The following is a 17,558-nucleotide window of genomic DNA, read 5'->3' on the forward strand; positions in this document are numbered from 1 at the left end:
AAAAAACTTTAGAGTAGTGATGCTGCTTCTCGGAAAAAAATGTATATTTCTAAATGAATAAAGAAAAAAATATCAGTATCTATAAATAGTTCTTTTACATGGGTATAATGGCAAACCATGTTCTCGTTACCTCCTTTCTTAAAAGTGAAGTGATCACGCTCAGCTCCCCATTTATGGATAATATAATCCCAGGATTCGTTACGACTTGTTAAGTACATGTTTTCTCCGCAAATACAAGAAAATGGATCTAGGAATAAAATATATTATTATTATTTATTTTTTAATTTCTGTTTTGTTACAGAGTAGTGATGAGCGAGCATGCTCGCCACTGTTCGGTACTCGCCCGAGCAACTCAGTACTCAAGCGCTTGTGCTCTGCAGTGTCTCTGAAGGATGACAAGTTGGATGGCAGCATTCTGCTACCATCCAGCCTGCCATCTCAATGCCGTCCCAGCGTGGGAGAATTCTCCTGCTCAAGCGGTGACGTCATTTTCCGGCACCGCATGCGCAGGAGAATTCTCCCACGCTGTCAGTGACGTGCATGAGGTGAGCTGAGTTCATTGGACATGAACTCAGCTCATCTGGATGCCATCACAGCCAGACACAGAGGAGCTTCACTGAGGAGCTTCTCAGTGTCTGCGGCATGGCAATCTGGATGGCAGCGTTCTGCTGCGATCCAGCCTGTCATGTCAATGTAGCAGAGCTGAAGCCGTCCTGGGAACCATGGAAAGATAAGGATGATGTTGGTTTATTATTTTACTTTTATTGCAGGAGATCATTGGCTTCAGCTGGAATGGGCAATATGGTAAGTAGAGTTTAATTTAGAACATTAAAGAATTGTGTCTTTATTTCAATTAAAGGATTTTATTCTGGGTGTTTGTGTTTTTTTTAACTTTCACTATGGGGTTAGTAATGGTGGTGTCTTATAGACGCTTCTCCGTTACTAAGCTGGGCTTGATGTCAGCTTGCATTATAAGTTGACATCAACCCCAACCCTATTACCCCATTGCCACCGCTACAGGGCAGTGGGAAGAGCGAGGCTAAGTGCCAGAATTGGCGCATCCTATGGATGCCCCATTTCTGGGGCGGCTGACGGCTGGTGTTTCTAGCCTTGGAGGGGGCCAATATTCATGGCACCCTTCCTGGGCTATTAATAACAGCCCCCAGCTGTCTGCCTATCCTTTGCTAGCTATTAAAATAGGGGGGACCCCACGTCATTTTTTTTTGGGGTCCCCCATTTTAATAGCTAGTAAATGCTAGGTATTAAGCTGGGGGCTCATATTATTAGCCTGGTTAGCTCCGTGGGTATTACCCCCTTCCCAGGCTTCAAACATCTGCCCCAGCCATCTGCTTAACCTCCGCTAGAGATTAAAATTACGGGGAACCCCACGCCAATTTTTTTTTTAATAAATCTTTTATCCTAAATGACAAGTACAGTAACCAACACTGTCACTGTACTTATTATATATGTGACTGACATGTTTCTATCTATCTAATCTATGTGTGATGCTCTATTCTTTCTTTTCTAAATTGTCTGCTACCGATGTATGATGCTGATGAATTGCCAGCCGGCTTTTTTAAAGAGACAAAAACACTATTATTTTTTTTTTAATAAATCCTTTATTTTAACACTAAATAACAAGTACAGTAACCAACACTGTCACTGTACTTATTATATATGTGACTGACATGTTTCTATCTATCTAATCTATGTGTGATGCTCTATTCTTTCTGTTCTAAGTTGTCAGGTACCGGTGTATGCCGCTGATGAATTGCCGGCCGGCTTTTTTAAAGAGATGGGTGCATGAAAATCGGAGGGCACTAGTGTGTTTCAAGTGCCCTGCTAGGTTTTTCATGCACCCTCCTATATACCCTGCCTGCCTGTCTGCCTATATATTCTGCCTGCCTGACGTTTAATTGAGCACTGTTCCCATCGATTTGGGGAATTTTTAGACTCTCTGCAGACCACCGAGGGGGACCGCCAGAAAAATGCTCGAGTTTCCCACAGACTTACATTGGGCTCGTTGATCGGGTCGAACACCCAAGTATTCTAATGTGCTCGACCCGCGCTTCGAGCACCCGAGAATTTTAGTGCTCGCTCATCACTATTACAGAGCTCTTCCATCAGGCTTTATTTCTTTCTTCATGAGCCAAGAAGAGCATCTCACCTCAGGCAGCAGTCTGAGGTAACTCAGATCAGGAGGCACTTTGCAGGGCTGGACTTGCTATTGGATGGAGTGGTCTGCCAGTTGGCCCCATTGGGCTGCAAAACTTTAATAGCATTAGTGTCTTCAGGATACTGATAGTTTCTCCAGCAGTAGCAGAGCAAAGAGCCATCAGCTCCCTGCTCCACCACTTACTTCAGTAAGTTGCAGGCTGCTTCAAGCCTGCGACCTGTTGGAAGCGGGCACCACACAGGGGAAGGGGGTGGCATAATGACATTGCTGCATTGCGCTGACTGTGCCGGCCCACTGCTACACAAGCCAAAAGGTAAGATGGAAGTTACGATGGATGGGTACCAGGATTAGCTGATACAGTGTAGTTGTGCTAGCATCAAATATTGTATTGGGAACTTTATACTATTATGTACTATGGGTCCATTATAATGTGTATATGGGGCATCATACTGTATATAGGAAGGGTATAGGAAATCATATTTTGTGCAAAGGACTGGGGGATTCATCATACTGTGTATAAAGGGGCCATAAGGGGAAATACTGTTATATGAAAAAGTTTGGGCACCCCTATTAGTCTTAAGCTTAATGTTTTATAAAAATTGGTGTTTTTGCAACAGCTATTTCAGTTTGATATATGTAATAACTGTTGGACACAGTAATGTTTCTGCCTTGAAATGAGGTTTATTGTACTAACAGAAAATGTGCAATCTGCATTCAAACAAAATTTGACAGGTGCATAAGTATGGGCACCTCACCAGAAAAGTGACATTAATATTTAGTAGATCCTCGTTTTGCAAAAATAACAGCCTCTAGTCGCTTCCTGTAGCTTTTATTGATTTCCTGGATCCTGGATGAAGGTATTTTTGACCATTCCTCTTTACAAAACAATTCCAGTTCAGTTAAGTTTGATGGTCACTGAGCATGGACAGCCCTCTTCAAATGATCCCACAGATGTTCAATGATATTCAGGTCTGGGGACTGGGATGGCCATTCCAGAACATTGTAATTGTTCCTCTGCATGAATGCCTGAGTAGATTTGGAGCGGTGTTTTAGATCATTGTCTTGCTGAAAGATCCATCCCCTGCGTAACTTCAACTTTGTCACTGATTCTTGAACATTATTGTCAAGAATCTGCTGATACTGAGTGGAATCCATGAGTCCCTCAACGTTAACAAGATTCCCGGTGCCGGCATTGGCCACACAGCCCCAAAGCATGATGGAACCTCCACCAAATTTTACTGTGGGTAGCAAGTGTTTTTCTTGGAATGCTGTGTTTTTTTGCCGCCATGCATAATGCCTTTTTGTATGACCAAACAACTCAATCTTGGTTTCATCAGTCCACAGGACCTTCTTCCAAAAAGAAATTGGCTTCTCCAAATGTGCTTTTGCATACCTCAGCCGACTCTGTTTGTGGCGTGCTTGCAGAAACGGCTTCTTTTGCATCACTCTCCCGTACAGCTTCTCCTTGTGCAAAGTGCGTTGTATAGTTGACCGATGCACAGTGACACCATCTGCAGCAAGTTGATGCTGCAGCTCTCTGGAGGTGGTCTGAGGATTGTCCTTGACTGATCTCACCATTCTTCTTCTCTGCCTTTCTGATGTTTTTCTTGGCCTGCCACTTCTGGCCTTAACAAGAACTGTCCCTGTGTTCTTCCATTTCCTTACTATGTTCCTCACAGTGGAAACTGACAGGTTAATTCTCTGAGACAGCTTTTTGTATCCTTCCCTTAACAACTATGTTGAATAATCTTTGTTTTCAGATCATTTGACAGTTGTTTTGAGGAACCCATAATGCCACTCTTCAGAGGAGATTCAAACAGGAGAACAACTTGCAAGTGGCCACTTTAAGTAGCTTTTCTCATGATTGCATACACCTGGCTATGAAGTTCAACGCTCAATGAGGTTACAAAACCAAAAAAAGTGCTTTAGTAAGTCAGTAAAAAGTAGGTAGGAGTATTTAAAACAAGAAAATGATAAGGGTGCCCATACTTATGCACCTGTCAAATTTTTGAATGCAGATTGCACATTTTCTGTTAGTACAATACACCTCATTTCAAGGCAGAAACATTACTGTGTCCAACAGTTATTACATATATCAAACTGAAATAGCTGTTGCAAAAACACCAATTTTTATAAAACATTAAGCTTAAGATTAATAGGGGTACCCACATTTTTTCATATAACTGTATACTATGCATAAGGGGCTATAGGACATCATACTGTATATAGAAAGGCAATGGGCAATCATAATGTACTGTATATAGGAAGCTATGGGACAGCATACTGTGTATCATACTGGTCATCATACTGTAGCATGAGGGTATAGGCCTGTGTATTGGCAGCTATGCGACACCATTCTGTATATGTATTGAAACATTGAATGATTTCTATAAAATATCAAAGATACTGCTAGCGCCCAATGATCATAGCTGTTATATATTGAATGATGAAACGCATAGGGCTGTATGATAATATCATGTGAGTTAGGGAACAAGAGTTATGTGTTACATAAGGTGAGGGAAGGAATAAGTGTACAACGGCGGGAAGAGGGGGAAGGGAGCCCAGCAACCAGGGAAAGGGGGAGTGGAGACCCCTAGGCAGATATAATATCACCCTGCCTACCCTATCATCCCTATGTAGGTTCTGCACTTATCGCCAAGCAGAAGCCTAAACCCTGAATGTCCCTAGAGCTAGGCCCTAGATAGGGAGGGGACAAGGTGAGCACTAGTCAGACCCCACTGCAACTAAAGACAAAACAAACAAAGGGGATACACTTAGCTTGAGCAGACACCAGAGAGATAATACCAACTGTCCTCCAAGGGCACCAAAGACGAGACTAGCCGACTGACAGTACTCCAAGTCTGCAAAGAGGTCCATAGAACTGTCACCGGCGACTCTCTGGAGAAACTGAAGCTTTTATCTACCAAGCAAGGGTGTGTCAATCAGCAGCAGAAGGTGGATGTCGCTTCTGGGTACTAAAGGAAGAAGGATATAACTATACTACAGAAATGAGAGGATCAAGAAGGTGTCTGCAATACCAAGCATAGTGACCTTCTACAGTTGGATCCAGAGCGACTGTCTGTCACACCTGACACACCCGTGACATTTTGAGTCTGACTAACTAGGTGTGACTTCATGTATGTTAGGGTAATGAATCTATCGCACTGAACTCATATGTAAGTCAGCATTGCGGATACTAGCTGTTTGTAGCAGCTTGATAAGCAGCTTGATAGCCATTGTGGTACCACAAAGTGCTGATGCTAACTGGCGCTATAGCTATGTGTTGTTGGGGATGAATAAAGCAACCTGATAGTTACTAGTATATCCATATAATTGATTGCAGATGTGATTTGAACTGGGGGTTTGCGGATTGAGAAAGAGCTATATAGCCATTGTGCTATTGTACTGTTTTAATTGAGTTCACAAAATCAGGGTAGATGTGAACTGACACTGAGGAGAGTACATTACATTGCTGGATAGTCATTGTGCCATTGTTACAATTGAATTTAATTGACAACAACATCAGTGCAGTTGTTAACCAGCATCAATGAAACTATATGAAACCAGTGGCTACGGTGCTCTTATTTCATCAGTGAGCATTGTGGCAAGAGAGAAATATATAATTCTTATAGCTAGTTGAACATCACTAGCAGTGAAACAGTTATTGTATAAATAAAAGATTGTAAAATTAAGAATTAAATATATTGATAATTTCCATTCCAAAGTCTGGGTCGATTGGACCATAATAGGTTAAAAGGTGTTATTAGAGCTCGTAATAATAAATAAGAGAGTGCCAGGACTTTGTGTCTTTGAAATATCGCAGCTATAGTTGTTTTAAACACTATTTGCTGGTATATACCAATATGTGAATGGGTTATACCCTTTAAGACCCCAACTATCCCCCATTTCTGATTTTGATACTAGGGTATAAATTAATATTTTAATAATTTATTTACTAATCTCATTTATTTATTCATTAATAAAAGTTATTTTTTAATATTTACTCCAATTGGATTAGTCTGTGAATGTATATAGTGGGGCTATGGGCCATTATACTGTGCATGGGGGCTATGGGGCATCATATTGTTTAGCGTGTGCAATAGGGTATTATACTATGAATGGGGGCTGTAGGCCATCATACATAGCACGAGGGAGGCAATAAAACCAACATACTGTGTATAGTGAGCTATGGTAAGCATCATTATACTCTGGAGGCTGTGGGGAATCATACATTGTTCATACAAATGGGGTATGTGCTGTGTTCATACACATGGGGTTTGGGCCATAAAACTGTGTATAGGCAGCTATGCACCATCACACTGTGTCTATGGTGCTATGGACCATCATAGTGTGTATGAGGCCTATGGAGCATCTACTATATATAGGGGGCTATGAGTCATCATACTGTGTATAGGGGGAATGGGCCATTATACAGTATATGGGGGGTTAACTGGCATCATACTGTTTCTAGGGGAGCTATGGGACATCATACTCTGAATGTGGGGTTATAGGCCATCATACTATGTATAGGTGGGCTATGGTTACCATTATACTCTTTGTGGGGGGGGGCAAAAATAACCTGTGTGGGGGGCTGTACAGGCCATAATACTGTGTTTAGGGCACTCTTGTGGATATAATACCGTGTACAGGTGGTTGTAGAGAGGAGGCATAGTATACAGAAGAGGTAATATATAGAGGAGGCAAGGTAAAGAAAGGGAACATTGTATAATATGGGTAGTATAAATAGGGGGACACAATAAAGATGGGGACAGACTGAGGGGCAGTGTTAGGATAGAGCAATGGGGGAAACAATGGAGAGGTCACAGCATGAAGTAGGGATAGCAAGGTGATTATAGTTCATAAGGGGTGATGGTGTGTTATAATGGCTCGTAAGGGGTGATGGTGTGTTATAATGGCTCGTAAGGGGTGAGTGTGTGTTATAATGGTTCATAAGGGGGGATGGTGTGAATGCCATAGTTCATAAGGGGGCGAATGGTGTGGTGGTTTTGGATCATAAGGGTGGACAGTGTGGAGGCAATATTTCATTGGTCAGGAAAGTGTAGAAGCTGTATACCAAAAATGTGACAGTGTGAGGGCTATATATTGTGCAGTGAACACAATGAAATGCAATTAGTATTTAGGGCCACATGAGCTGATTTTTTTTTATTCAGGAACATTATAATAACACTATTATTTTTTAGGGCATCATTTTGGCGTGTACTGCAGAAAACCAGAGAAGATGGAAGTTTGTATTAATGAGCGGTGGATATTGAAAGTCATCACGGCATCCGGACAAGATGGAGACAAAAGGCATGAGAATTGCTCCAATCAGAGAAAATGTCACCTAAAAGGAACCTTGGAGTAAATGTTTATTTGTGATACTGCCTGTGTCCAATCAGTAGCGATCATAAATAATAATAATTCAATACTACAAAAGAAAAACCCATAGCACAATGACGGCATTGGATTTGTTCACTGTAGGTTTAAATTGCACTGTGAAGAGGAGTTCAATTTCAACTTTCATCTCAGGCAACATAAAAATCTAGAATCCTCCATCATACACTGTTAAAAAATACTGTTCTTTTCAAGGTGTCTCTTTGAATACTGTTGTATTTTCAAGATGTTTTTGAGAGAATTCAAACACTAGGGATACAGTATGTGTAACTGCTAATTCTGCACCCTTAGCGAATAAGAATTGTGAGTCTGAAACCCATGACGTCAAAGACAGTTTTGGCCTTTCTGACAAAACATTTTGTATATGATTTTTTTTATTATCACATTTCAGTTCTGATGAAGCAGATTGAAAAAAGGTAGTGGTAATCATAGTCTGTAAATGCTAATGCAAAGATTCATGTGACACATAGGGAAGCACTGTGTCTATAATCTACTGCAGCAACGGGACCTTAATAGCTGCATTTTTTTATTCTCCTTCAAACACTACAAACAAAGAGGAGCCGTATTAAACCCCACTGTGCTAATTTTCCTACTGAAACCAAATCCTGAATCCAAGTCGTGTGTGTCACAGAAAGTGTGATCTCTGCATTTTGAAAAGTGCAATCACATTTTGTTTGTTTGTTTTTTTAATCTGTACACCACATGAACATACTGCAGGTTAGCAGCATATCATTTTAGAGTTCCTTATATTTTTGGTTTAAGGGAGGGGGATTCTTAACCCATTAACAACCTTGAACGTACAGTTATGTCAAAGGTCATCTCCCTGCATTTGATGCAGGCTCTGGCACTGAGTCTGCATCTTTCCCTGCACATGTAAGCTGATCTGATCAGCTGTCATGTACCTATGACAGCCGAGGGTGAATCTGAAATCCACCAGCGACTGTTAACAAATTAAATACCTCTGTCAATCTCTGACAGAGGCATTTAACATGTGCCGGGCAGAAGCGCATCACAATTTCTGTCTATCAGCACCCGTGTCATGTGATCACGGGGCGCCGATGGGTTGTCATGACAGCCGGGGGTCTGCAGAAGACCCCTGTGACTGTCATTGTAAATCTCCTATGAACTCCTATGCGGCTCAGACCACCGCAGCTTGAAGTCTCCTAAGGGGACTATTGAAGCAAGTAAAAAGTTAACAAAAAAGTTTTAAAAATATTTAAAAAAATAAAAAAACACAACAGGTCAAATGACCCCTCTTTTTTCCCCATTCAAAATAAAAAATACACATATTTGGTATCACAGCATTCATAAATGTCTGATCTTTCAAAATATAAAGTAAATTAATGTGATCGGTAAACGAGAAAAAAATCAAAACGCCAGAATTACAGTTTTTTTTGTCCGCCTCAACATTGCAATAAAATGCAATAACAGGCGATAAAAACATTGAATCTACCCCAAAATGGTACCAATAAAATCGACAGCTCAGGGAGCAAAAAATAAGCCCTCATCCAGCCCCAGATCCCAAAAAATGGAGGCGCTACAGATCTCGGAAAATGGCGACATTTTTTTTCCTTAGAAACTTTAGATTTTTCTGTTCACTACTTAAATATAAAATAATATACACATGTTTGGTATCTGCATAGTCATATTGACCTGGAGAATCATATTGGGAGGTTAGTTTTGGCATTTAGTGAACATAGTAAATTAAAAACCCAAAAAACAATTGTGGAATTGCACTATTTTTGCAATTTCACCGCACTTGAATTTTTTTTCCATTTTCCAGGAAATTATGTGATTGAATCAATAATGTCATTCAAAAGTACAACTCATCCCGCAAATAAACAAGCTTTCATACGACTATATCACTGGAAAAATAAAAAAGTTATTGTGACATGCAGAAGTAGTGCTGTTGCTTCAAAAGCATCCAGCAAATGTTACAAATAACACAAGCACAGGAGACATGACACTGGTATTGTCGATGATCCATTTAACCCAACCATCCAATATTAGTACCCTTCCTTCTGTGAAATTTCCTTACTGAAATAAAATAATACCAAAACACCATATTCTTTTGGGAAATACTGGCCACAGCAGCCTTTATTTAAACAAAATTACATAGATAAGTAATTAATTAACACACAATGGTAGGAGGGTCCTTGAAGCTCCAAAGATCTGGTGATTAACATAAAACCAACAATTAGCACCAAATTGCCCCCAGCCGATACCCCAATGGCTCGAGAGCACCACAACCCAAAATCGGTTCCAATAATTACTTCCACTTCCCGGGCTCCAACATTGCCTGCCGTGAGACCCCCAAAACCAGATCAGCAATCAACGTTTTCCAATTAAGGAATCCATACCGTAATGGACCCCTTATACCAATTTAAATCCAACTTCAAGGACCCCCAACCGCCACAACGAGGGCCCTTTGAATATCTCAAATGCCTGAGACCCCACCGAATGAAAATCTATAGCCTTTTCAATGCCCTCTTGTAACCCCAAATCCCACATGTCAATGCCCACTACGTTCAAAGGCACCCCATCCGCCAACCAAAATTCACCCTCTCCTTTCTCTAACTCAAAGTGCCGCACAGCAATCCCCCCATTCCTAGTAACAAAACTAGAGACTGCCCTATTAACTTTAATCCTGGCTTTATTGATTTTCTCCACTGACCTAGCCCTACTCCAACATCTCCGAGGAACAATCTCCGACCAAACAATAAACAAACCTGGAAATGCCACCCAGAAATGCAACAAAGCATGTTTAATATCCTTTATCAGCTCTCTAAAAGGGCGTAAACCTAGGTCGTTCCCGTCCACGTGTAACACCAAAATGTCAGGTGACCTATCTGAACGCGCACTGTGATGTACCTCCTGCAGCACTCTACACCAACTCATGCCTCTAAAGCCCAACCACCTGATCACAGCTGTTTCTCTGTCAAAACCGAGCTGCCTTCCTGCAGGCCTTATATCCGCCCTCAGTGCTCCCCAGTGCACGTAGGAGTGTCCTAGAATCCATACCAATGCGGAATTGGAACCTGCAGAAAATGCAAACAAACTTGAACAACTCTCGCAATAAAACAACAAGCGCCATAAAATCAAACATTAAAGATGTATTTTACCCTGAGCCTGAGGTCAGATATAACTCTGATAACGCCTCGATTCCCAATGCCCAATGTGCTGTATAGTTTCCCCACTAAGACCACCCGCAGCTGCTTCCGTTGCTGCTCCAATCCGAAACGAGTGCGACCCAAAATGGGATGCATCTAACCCTAATGAATTTAAACACTTCCTTAATACACAGTAATGGACCACCCTGCTTTGGTTCAGACTCCCTAAACAGCTGCAAGCATCTTAATGGACACATAATGGAATTCCCAATTGCTCCCAAAGCTACACGCCTCCCTTTTCCCAACTGATCCATTTTTGATTTCCTAATCCAAAATTCTACACCTCCTGAGGTACCCATCACATCTGCTGACAAAAGACCCCCGCCCACTGACCTGCTGGGTGATACGATCTCACCCAACCTCAAGGCTCCAAAGAAGGCCAAGTAGAAGGCCAATCTAAAAAGACAGATTTCAAACCCAGAGCAACACAGAGAAGGTAACACCCCCCCAATCTTTTCCAAAATGCCAAATGAAACCGGCCTCCTGGAGTCCTCCTACCCCTTCCCCTTCCAAAACCCCTTCAATGCCTGTTTTATCAAAAAACTTTTTGTTAAATCTCTCTGACCATGAAACTTGAAACCAAAAGCCAAAGCCGCCATAGTCCGAGAGCTTTTTGATACAGACCAACCCTCCTCAGCCCCTTGACTAATCCATGACAATAGTACACCTACTGATCGTTGTCCTGAGCCGTAAGCCCGACTGTATTAAACAACCGATCTTCCCATAAATACCAAATAGATTAATACGCTCCCCAAGTTCCCACCGCCAACGATGACCTAATCAGCAACTCAGCGGCCCGCATACCACCTTCCAAAGCTCCGGAGGGCACTCCAGCCCCTTGTCTGCCGCCTCTGGTGCCAACTGCCAGAAGCGCTCCCACTGAAAATGATAAAGTGAGTCAGCAATGGCATTCTGGACACCCGGTGCATGAGACGCTGTCACATAAGCATTCATGGAAAGGCAAGTCAGCACTAACTGGCGTAGAACCCTAATCACTGGAGGTGAGGATGCTGTAATGTTATTAATTGCACACACGACCCCCATGTTGTCGCAGTTAAACTGCACCCTCTTATTTTGCAGTTCCCCCTTCCACAAAAATACTGCCACCAAAATGGGAAAAATCTCTAATAGGGCTATGTTCTTTACCAATCCTGATGTTACCCACTCCTTAGGCCAACTGGATGTGCACCATCGACCTCTAAAGTACACCCCAAAACCTGAACTTCCCGCTGCATCCGTGTACAACTCCAAAGCACAATTTTCCTGTACTTCCTCCTTGAGCAATGAACATCCGTTATATTGCTCCAAAAATTTCTCCCACACTACCAAATTATCTCTGTGTTCAGCTGACAAACGCACGTAATGATGTGGCAATTTTACATCTGCCGTAGCGCTGGCTAACCGGCGAGAAAAAATTCTCCCCATAGGAATAATGCGACATGCAAAATTAAGTTTCCCAAGACGAGACTGTATTTCTCTCAAAGTCATTTTCTTTAACTTCCTAGCCCGTGCGACCTCTTCTTTCAAAGCCGACACTTTCTCCTCAGGCAACCTAAATTCCCAATTAACTAAATCGATTGCAATTCCTAAAAAACAAATGGTCGTAGTTGGACCTTCGGTCTTTTCTAAAGCCAAAGGCACTCCCAACGCTCTGCTACCCACTGAGTTGCTCTCAGCAAAATTTCACAACATGAAGAGTCGCCCGAACCGATGCACAAAAAATCATCCAGATAATGTATAATGGATTCGAGCCCTGTCACATCCTGGACGACCCATTCCAAAAATGTACTAAAAGCCTCAAACAAGGAACAAGATAAAGAACATCCCATGGGCAAACATCTATCCACAAAAAACTCACCCCCCCAGTAACAACCCAACAACCTAACACTTTCAGGATGAACGGGCAACAACCGAAACGCTGATTCCACATCCATCTTAGCCAGCAATGCCCCTTTACCACACTGTCTAACCCACCGAGCCGCCTCATCAAATGATGTATAAACCACGGAACATAGTTCCAGATCAATCCCATCATTCACTGACTTTCCCCGCGGATAGGAAAGATGGTGAATGAGCCTAAACTTATTAGGCTCCTTTTTGGGCACTACCCCCAATGGCCATACTGCTAAATTCGAAAAAGGAGGATCGGCAAAAGGACCGGCCATACGCCCCAAAGCTACCTCTTTTTGTAACTTAGCAGAAACCACTTCCCCATACTGATCTGCTGATCTAAGATTTTTCAACACCCGGGGAATCTCGAATGGATGTGGAGGAATTTTAAAACTGTCAGCAAAACCCGATACTAACACTGCAGCTTTTTCCCCATCAGAAAACCTATTTAGATAAGGGAGCATCACGGTTAGTTTCACCGGTGTCTCCCCCTTGAGAATTGGTGGCCCCTAACTTAGCCTTCTTTTTGAAACACCTGGCAGCACCGTGTGATGATCCACTGCAGTGCGAGCAAAGATGCTTGAAGCTGCAGTTGGCCCCAAATTTACACTGGCCGTCGTTGAACTGCCAGCATAATCCCGGTTTCTGCGTTCCCGATTGCCCTGAAGTGCCTCCGCTCCCCTGCGTACTTGATTGACCACCGGAATGATCGGCAAAACTGGCCCCTCCATGAAAGGAATGCCCTAATCTAGAAGGAGCCATCACCCGTAACCAAAGGCCAATGTCCTTCTGATCCCATCTTATGGCAGCACAAAGAGCTTTCCTCTGACAAAACTGCTCGTCATAACGAATAGTGTTGAGCGATACCTTCCGATATCGGGAAATATCGGATCGGATTGGATCGGACCGATACCGAAAAAGTATCGGATATCGCCGATTCCGATACCGGAAACCAATGCAAGTCAATGGGACAGAAATATCGGAATGAAAATAAACCCTTTCTTTCCTTGTAGGTTAATTCTACATGAAGGAAAACAACTAAGAATAATGTAGAATGTATTGGGGGAGGTGGGGGAGACAATAAAGGCATAGAAGTTTAGCCCAATCAAATGGATTAGCAGGAATTAATATTTTTTTTAAGACGTTCTGAGTTACGGAAATATTGACTATGTTAAGTATTTTTATATTTTGTCAGATATTTATGTTTCACTACTTCCATGCTCTTCACCTTCTTTTTTACTTCTCCCACACTTTCTCCATCATCCTCAGCATCTTTTTCATCCACTTCTTCTTCACCTTCTTCATCTTCTTCTTCTTCACCTTCTTCGTATTATTCTTTTTTTTACATTCTTCATATTCTACTTCTTCATATTCTTCTTCTTCATCATATTCTTATTTGTGACAGGCATTCCTGTAGTTGTTATCTATAAAAGGTTGGACATTACACCTTTCGTTCTGCCCGTCACAAAAGATTTACAACAGGATTTGTCCGCGTTCAGTTTGGCCTGCAGCAGCAGGTCTTTTCCAGGGGCACCACGAGGAGGAACGGACTCACCCCCATACACTGCTTAGTCATCTTCTGCTTATAATTTAGATATTATCTTTTGCTCTGATTTTTAGTCTTATGCTTAATGTTCTTCCGCTTTTTGTTCTGCAGCTTCTTGTATTTCAGCTTCTTGGTTTTCTGTCTCTTGTTCTTCTGTATCTTGGTGCTTGTCTTCTCTTCTTTGTCCTCTTGGTCAACTTCTTCAGGGTCATCTTCTTGGTCTTCTTCGGGGTGGTCTTCAGGGTCATCGTCTACGGGGGTCCTCGTCTTCGAGGTCCTCGTCTTCTTCGGGTTGGTCTTCTGGGTCCTCATCTTAGGGTCCCTCGTCTTCTTCGGGGTGGTCTTCAGGGTCCTCGTCTTCTTCAGGGTGGTCTTCAGGGTCCTCGTCTTCTTCGGGGTGGTCTTCAGGGTCCTCGTCTTTAGGGTTGTTGTCTTCGGGGGTCCTCGTGTTCTTCGGGTTGGTCTTCAGGGTCCTCGTCTTCAGGGTCCTCGTCAGGGAGATCCAGAGTGATTACCAAGAACCATTTCAAAAAGCTTGAACTTGGAAATGTAGCAGAAGGTATAAGAAGGCTGAGGAACTACCGAGGACCAGCTGACGGTACTGGAACCCGGATGGGTAGCAGAAGGTACAAGAGCCAATGGAACTACCGAGGACCAGCTGATGGTACTGGAACTCGGTTACTAAGCAGGAGCTACCTGTGCCAGAAAGCACTACCAAGGACCAGCAGACATTGGTGGAACTTGGATACCGAGAAGGAGGTACCTAATCCAAAGGCACTGCCGAGAACCAGCTGACGGTACTGGAACCCGGATGGGTCGCAGAAGGTACCCATGTAAAAAAAAGTTTCAAGGCCGCGAGCCGACCGCAGTTACCAAAACCCACAGTCCTACAGGGGGTGCTTGTCCTATTGCACTATGGAACCAGCCTTCATTGCCAGATTCCGCAGCCCACATAGGAGTCACCTAAACTGCAGGCACCATAGAGTCGGCTAACCCGACCGCAACACGACAGGAAAATGCATTGGAGGCAAAGTGACGTTGACACTACCCGGAAACAGCTGCCGTGCTGGAACCAGGCTGGGCAGGAGGGAGTACCCGTGCCAAAGACACTGCCGAGAACCAGCTGACGGTACTGGAACCCGGATGGGTAGTAGAAGGTACAAGAGCAAATGGAACTACCGAGGACCAGCTGACGGTACTGGAACCCGGTTGGGTAGCAGAAGGTACAAGAGCCAATGGAACTGCCGAAGACCAGCTGACAGTACTGGAACTCGGTTACTAAGCAGGAGGTACCTGTGCCAGAAAGCACTACCAAGGACCAGCAGACTTTGGTGGAACTTGGATACCGAGAAGGAGGCACCTAATCCAAAGGCACTGCCGAGAACCAGCTGACGGTACTGGAACCCGGATGGGTAGCAGAAGGTACCCATGTAAAAAAAGTTTCAAGGCCGCGGGCCGGCCGCAGTTACCAAAACCCACAGTCCTACAGGGGTTGCTTGTCCTATTGGCACTATGGAACCAGCCTTCATTGCCAGATCCCGCAGCCCACATAGGAGTCACCTAAACTGCAGGCACGATAGAGTCGGCTAACCCGACCGCAACTCGACAGGACAACGCATTGGAGGCAAAGTGACGTTGACACTACCCGGAAACAGCTGGCGTGCTGGAACCAGGCTGGGCAGGAGGGAGTACCCGTGCCAAAGACACTGCCGAGAACCAGCTTATGGTACTGGAACCCGGATGGGTAGTAGAAGGTACAAGAGCAAATGGAACTACCGAGGACCAGCTGACGGTACTGGAACCCGGATGGGTAGCAGAAGGTACCCATGTAAAAAAAAGTGTCAAGGCGGCGGGCCGGCCGCAGTAACCAAAACCCACAGTCCTACAGGGGGTGCTTGTCCTATTGGCACTATGGAACCAGCCTTCATTGCCAGATCCCGCAACCCACATAGGAGTCACCTAAACTGCAGGCACCATAGAGTCGGCTAACCCGACCGCAACACGACAGGACAACGCATTGGAGGCAAAGTGACGTTGACACAACCCGGAAACAGCTGGCGTGGTGGAACCAGGCTGGGCAGGAGGGAGTACCCGTGCCAAAGACACTGCCGAGAACTAGCTGACGGTACTGGAACCCGGATGGGTAGTAGAAGGTACAAGAGCAAATGGAACTACCAAGGACAAGCTGACGGTACTGGAACCCGGATGGGTAGCAAAAGGTACAAGAGCCAATGGAACTGCCGAAGACCAGCTGACGGTACTGGAACTCGTTTACTAAGCAGGAGGTACCTGTGCCAGAAAGCACTACCAAGGACCAGCAGACATTGGTGGAACTTGGATACCGAGAAGGAGGCACCTAATCCAAAGGCACTGCCGAGAACCAGCTGACGGTACTGGAACCCAAATGGGTAGCAGAAGGTACCCATGTAAAAAAAGTTTCAAGGCCGCGAGCCGGCCGCAGTTAACAAAACCCACAGTCCTACAGGGGGTGCTTGTCCTATTGGCACTATGGAACCAGCCTTCATTGCCAGATCCCGCAGCCCACATAGGAGTCACCTAAACTGCAGGCACGATAGAGTCGGCTAACCCGACCGCAACTCGACAGGACAACGCATTGGAGGCAAAGTGACGTTGACACTACCCGGAAACAGCTGGCGTGCTGGAACCAGGCTGGGAAGGAGGGAGTACCCGTGCCAAAGACACTGCCGAGAACCAGCTTATGGTACTGGAACCCGGATGGGTAGTAGAAGGTACAAGAGCAAATGGAACTACCGCGGACCAGCTGATGGTACTGGAACCCGGATGGGTAGCAGAAGGTACCCATGTAAAAAAAAGTGTCAAGGCGGCGGGCCGGCCGCAGTAACCAAAACCCACAGTCCTACAGGGGGTGCTTGTCCTATTGGCACTATGGAACCAGCCTTCATTGCCAGATCCCGCAGCCCACATAGGAGTCACCTAAACTGCAGGCACCATAGAGTCGGCTAACCCGACCGCAACACGACAGGACAACGCATTGGAGGCAAAGTGACGTTGACACAACCCGGAAACAGCTGGCGTGGAGGAACCAGGCTGGGCAGGAGGGAGTACCCGTGCCAAAGACACTGCCGAGAACCAGCTGACGGTACTGGAACCCGGATGGGTAGTAGAAGGTACAAGAGCAAATGGAACTACCAAGGACAAGCTGATGGTACTGGAACCCGGATGGGTAGCAAAAGGTACAAGAGCCAATGGAACTGCCGAAGACCAGCTGACGGTACTGGAACTCGGTTACTAAGCAGGAGGTACCTGTGCCAGAAAGCACTACCAAGGACCAGCAGACGTTGGTGGAACTTGGATACCGAGAAGGAGGCACCTAATCCAAAGGCACTGCCGAGAACCAGCT

The sequence above is a fragment of the Phyllobates terribilis genome, unplaced genomic scaffold, assembly GCF_046119375.1.
Source record: "Phyllobates terribilis strain yellow unplaced genomic scaffold, ASM4611937v1 Scaffold_3__8_contigs__length_932513732, whole genome shotgun sequence".
In the NCBI taxonomy this organism is placed as follows: Eukaryota; Metazoa; Chordata; class Amphibia; order Anura; family Dendrobatidae; genus Phyllobates; species Phyllobates terribilis.